The sequence below is a fragment of the Triticum aestivum genome, chromosome 6A (genome assembly GCF_018294505.1).
Source record: "Triticum aestivum cultivar Chinese Spring chromosome 6A, IWGSC CS RefSeq v2.1, whole genome shotgun sequence".
In the NCBI taxonomy this organism is placed as follows: Eukaryota; Viridiplantae; Streptophyta; class Magnoliopsida; order Poales; family Poaceae; genus Triticum; species Triticum aestivum.
Genome location: NC_057809.1, coordinates 504,906,852 through 504,912,728, shown reverse-complemented (window position 1 = coordinate 504,912,728; position 5,877 = coordinate 504,906,852).

Below are 5,877 nucleotides of genomic sequence, written 5' to 3'. Positions count from 1 at the left end.
GCCCGGATTGTAGAGTCGATTCAACCTTCTCAGTCAGAAGCTGGCTGAGGTCTGGCGCAGATCAGGGCCTTGCTCCGGGCAGTAGGAGAGCAGAATACGGCCGTGTCTCAGTCACGGGATAGGATCCATAGCAGATCTATGGTCGCAGATACGGTCCAGTCGGCCCATAGCCCGAGATCGCCCCCGAGGCGTGAGGGACGTGGAGAGCGGCGTGATCAGTACAGAAACCAGGAGCAGTATGATCATCGAGCCGATCGCGATGGTCGCCGTCGAGTGCCCACGCCTCCTCCAAGGAGTGGGTCGTACGTGCCGCGGCCACATGAAGACAGGCGCCCTAATAGCGTCGGAAGAGGTATTCCAGTCGACCCCAGGGTGCCAGGCTTTGATGCGAGATCTATTCTCGTACAAGGCTTGGTCGACAGAAACAGAGCTCACCGAGATGGCCATAATAGAGGGCCGCAAACCAGCAACAGGGTGCATGTCTCTGGCCCAGAGTACTTCAGCAGAGCTATCAGAGCTGCAGCGATTCCCCCCAACTTTAGGTTGGTGACTGGAGTCAGTAAGAGTCCAAGCCTGACACCTGGCTCAAAAACTACCGAGTGGCTGTCCAGACTGGTGGCAGCAATGATGAGGTGGCCATGAAACACCTTCCTCTGATGTTGGAGGGCTCGGCTAGGGCGTGGCTGAATCAGTTGGCGCCTGGTAGCATCTATACTTGGGAAGATCTCGCCTGAGTGTTTGTCAAAATGTTTGAGGGTACTTGAAAGCGGCCAGCAGGTTTGACAGAATTACAGTGTCGCGTCTAGAAACCGAATGAAACTTTGAGAGATTATATCCAGAGGTGGATCACCCTACACCACACGGTAGAAGATGTGTCTGATCATCAGGCAATTTGTGCTTTCAAGGAAGGCGTCAGGTACCGAGAGTTGAATCTGAAATTCGGTCGGACAGGAAACATGACTTTGACTCGGATGATGGAAATCGCCACCAAGTATGCCAATGGTGAAGAGGAGGAGCGACCACGGAGCAGCAAGCACAAAGCAGTCGCCCACAAGGCCGGAGGAGGAAACTCCAGTCGGAAACAAAAATGCAAGGCCGAACCAGCTGCTCCGGGTGAGGCCTTGGCTGTGGTTCAAGGAAAGTTCAAGGGAAAGCCCAAAGGGTCGTGGAACCCCAAGAAAGTAAAAGATCAAGATGGAAATGACGTCCACACCAAAAAATACAAAGAAGGTAATTTCATTTACCCGAAGCATACCACTCGACAGTGTCGGCTCCTGATCCAGCAGTTCCGAGAGAAACAACCCAAGGAAAAGGAGAAGGAGGCAGACAAGGCTGAGAGTGAAGGGGAAGATGATGATGGTTATCCTCACGTGAATTCCACTCTGATGATTTTTGCTGATGTTGAAAACAAGAGTCGATTGAAAGTCATCAACAGAGAAGTGAACATGGTCGCTCCGGCGACACCCAATTACTTGAAATGGTCGCAGACTGCCATTACGTTCAACCAGTCTGATCACCCAGCGCACATCGCCATCCCTGGGAGGCAAGCGCTGGTGGTCGACCCGGTGGTCGAAGGCACTCGACTGACAAAGGTCCTGATGGATGGTGGCAGTGGCCTGAACATTCTGTACGCAGAAACGTTGAAAGGAATGGGCATTCTGATGTCCAGACTCAGTGAAAGCCACATGAGTTTCCATGGGGTCATCCCAGGCAAGAAGGCTGCGTCCCTCGGTCAGATTGCACTCGACGTGGTTTTCGGTGATGCCAAAAATTACCACAAAGAAAAGTTGACGTTTGAAGTCATGGATTTTCAGAGTGCGTATCATGCAATTCTGGGCAGGCCAGCTTATGCACGATTCATGGCTCGACCTTGTTATGTGTACCTCAAACTGAAGATGCATGGTCCCAGAGGAGTGATCACTATCTCTGGTAATCGGAAAAAGGTGAAAGAGTGTTTCCAGAAGGGCTCAAAGATCGCCGATGCCCAGATGGCCGTGGCAGAATTGCAAGAATACCAGAAAAATGCAGACCCAAGTGACTTGTTGCGAGCCAAGAAGCCAGCCACGGATTCAGCATTCCAGTCGTCTGGCGGGACGAAGTCTGTTCACATTCACCTGACGGACCCCAATGCAGCTCCGACCCACATTTCGACCACACTCGACTCCAAATAGGAAGAAGCGCTCATCCAGTTCCTCCGTGAGAACTGGGACATCTTTGCATGGAAGCCTTCTGACATGCCAGGTGTTCCCAGGGGACTGGCTGAGAATCGTTTGCGAGTCGACCCGAAAGTGAAACCAGTCAAAGAGCATCTTCGACGGTCCGCCGTCCAGAAAAGAAAAGCAATCGACGAAGAGGTGGCTCGACTTTTGGCAGCTGAGTTTATCCGAGAGATTTACCACTCCGAGTGGTTAGCCAATGTTGTCATGGTCCCAAATAAAGATGACTCACTCCGCATGTGCATCGATTTCAAGCATATCAATCAGGCCTGCCCGAAAGATCACTTCCCTCTCCCTCGCATCAATCAGATAGTCGACTCAACTGCTGGGTGCAAGCGTTTGTCCTTTTTGGATGCCTACTCCGGGTACCACCAGATCCGTCTGTACGGACCCAAGGAAATAAAGACAGCTTTTATCACCCCGTTCGGGTGCTTCTGTTATGTCACAATGCCATTCGGCTTGAAGAACACCGGAGCCACATTTATGCGAATGATTCAGAAGTGCCTGCTCACTCAGATCAGTCGGAATGTGGAAGCATACATGGATGACATTGTGGTCAAGTCACGTAAAGGTTCTGACCTGCTGACCGACCTCGCCGAAACCTTTGCCAACCTCAAAAGGTATGATATCAAGCTCAATCCATCAAAGTGCACGTTTGGAGTTCCAGGCAGAAAGTTACTTGGTTTTCTTGTTTCTGAACGAGGAATCGATGCTAACCCAGAGAAAGTAGGCGCTATACTTCGGATGAAACGCCCTGTGCGTGTGCATGATGTCCAGAAGCTTACTGGTTGCTTGGCCGCCCTAAGTCGATTCATTTCTCGCCTCGGTGAAAAGGCCCTGCCTCTTTACCGACTGATGAAGAAATCAGATGCGTTCGAGTGGACTCTAGAAGCTGATACATCATTTGCAGAGCTAAAAGCACTGCTTTCCACCCAGCCGGTGCTTGCTGCGCCAATCAGAAAAGAGCCTCTTTTGCTTTATATAGCAGCCATTGGACAAGTCGTCAGTATAGTACTTACGGTCGAGCGGGAAGAAGAAGGAAAAGCGTACAAAGTTCAACGCCCAGTTTATTATATTTCTGAAGTCCTGACCCCGTCAAAGCAGAGATATCCTCACTATCAGAAGCTTGTCTATGGAATTTACATGACCACGAAGAAGGTTGCACACTACTTCTCAGACCACTCTGTTACGGTCGTCAGCGACGCTCCATTGTCAGGTATTCTGCACAACAGGGATGCAACTGGTCGAGTGGCAAAATGGGCGATTGAACTCCTTCCCTTGGATATCAAGTTTGAGGCAAAGAAAGCTATCAAGTCCCAAGAAATAGCAGATTTCCTCGCCGAGTGGATCGAACAGCAACTGCCGACTCAAGTTCACTCGGAGCACTAGACCATGTTCTTTGACGGATCCAAGATATTGAACGGTTCTGGTGCTGGAGTAGTTCTGGTATCCCCCCGAGGGGACAAGCTCAGATATGTCCTCCAGATTCACTTTGATTCCTCCAACAATGAAGCAGAGATGAAGCACTCCTGTATGGGTTGCGCATGGCCATCTCACTCGGCGTCCGTCGCCTCATGGTCTATGGCGACTCAGATTTGGTAGTTAATCAAGTGATGAAGGAGTGGGACGTCAGAAGCCCAGCCATGACTGGTTACTGCAACACGGTGAGAAAGCTTGAGAAGAAGTTCGAGGGGTTAGAACTCCACCACATCCCCCGATTGAAAAATCAAGCAGCCGATGAATTGGCAAAGATAGGTTCCAAGAGGGAGGCCATTCCCAGCAATGTGTTCTTGGAGCATATTCACACGCCGACAGTTCAGGAAGACCCTTTCATTGAAGAGCCCCCACAACCCAAGAGCGCCACGGATCCGACTGAAGTCGAGGTCCCAGCTGTGGTCGACCTAATCATGGAGGTTCTGGCCATTACTCCCGACTGGATAGTGCCCTACATTGCGTACATCCTCAGGAAAGAGCTCCCAGAGGATGAAGAAGAAGCTCGACAGATCGTCCGCCGATCTAAAGCTTTTACTGTGATAAGAGGGTAGCTGTTCAGAGAAAGTGTGACTGGAGTCGGTCAGAAGTGCATAACACCAGAAGAAGGTCGAATGATCCTCAATGACATCCACTCAGGGACCTGTGGTCACCATGCGTCCTCTCGGGCCATCATGGCTGAAGCATACCGAGCTGGATTCTATTGGCCACGAGCAAATGAGATGGCGAAAGATATAGTCGACAAATGTGAAGGCTGTCAATTTTACTCCGATATGTCTCACAAGCCAGCGTCAGCCCTGAAGACCATCCCCCTCGTCCGTCCCTTCGCTGTTTGGGGACTGGATATGGTTGGACCGCTGAGGACCGGCAGAAGCGGCTTCACTCACGTGCTCGTTGCAGTCGACAAGTTTACCAAATGGATCGAAGCCAAACCCATCAAGAACCTTGACGCTAGCACCGCTGTCAGTTTTATCAGAGAATTGATGTTCCGATATGGAGTCCCACACAACATCATCACGGACAACGGATCGAACTTCGATTCCGATGAGTTCAAAATTTTCTGCGCCTCTCAGGGCACTCGAGTCGACTATGCTTCTGTTGCTCACCCGCAGTCGAACGGACAAGCAGAAAGAGCCAATGGCTTAATTCTCAAAGGACTGAAGCCCCGACTGATGCGTGATCTCAAACACGCAGCAGGTGCTTGGGTTGATGAACTTCCGTCAGTTCTGTGGGGTTTAAGGACAACTCCTAATCGGTCGACTGGAAGAACTCCTTTCTTCTTAGTCTACGGAGCCGAAGTTGTTCTGCCAAGTGACTTGCTCCACAATGCACCCCGAGTTGAACTCTTCTCCGAAGCAGAAGCAGAGCAGGCCCGGCAAGATTCAGTCGATCTCTTAGAGGATGAAAGAGAGATGGCCTTGATCCGCTCGACCATTTATCAGCAAGATTTGCGTCGATTCCACGCCAGGAATGTGAGGGGTCGGGCCTTTCAAGAAGGAGACTTGGTTCTTCGAATGGATCAGCAGAAACCACACAAGCTTGCTCCAACTTGGGAAGGCCCCTTCATCGTCACCAAAGTTCTCCACAATGGAGCATACCATCTTTATAGTATCGAGCATCAGAAAGACGAGCCACGGGCTTGGAACGCGGAGCTGCTCCGCCCATTTTATACTTAAACACTCGTTCGAATAAAATGTAATAAGCAACACCTTTTGTAATTCGTTTATCAAAGACAAGAGCTTATGGTTCTCTCATTCGATTGTGTTGTTCTTACTTACTCCTGAAATCCCCCAGTGGGTGGGCTTAGTCGCAAATCCGTTCTACCTAAGTTCGAAAAAATCCTACCGAGTGAAGAGCAATCCTTCCACTCGGGGGCTTAGCTGCAGTCGAGCACTCGCCTAAGTTCTCTCACTAAGAGGCTTAACGGCAGTCCAACGCTCGCCTAAGTTTGGAAAAATCCTACCGAGTGGAGAGCAATCCTCCCACTCGGGGGCTTAGCTGCAGTCGAGCACTCGCCTAAGTTCCCTCACTAAGAGGCTTAATGACAGTCCAGCACTCGCCTAAGTTTGAAAAAATCCCACTGAGTGGAGAGCAGTCCTCCCACTCGGGGGCTTAGCTGTAGTCGAGCACTCACCTAAGTTCTCTCACTAAGAGGCTTAACGGCAGTCCA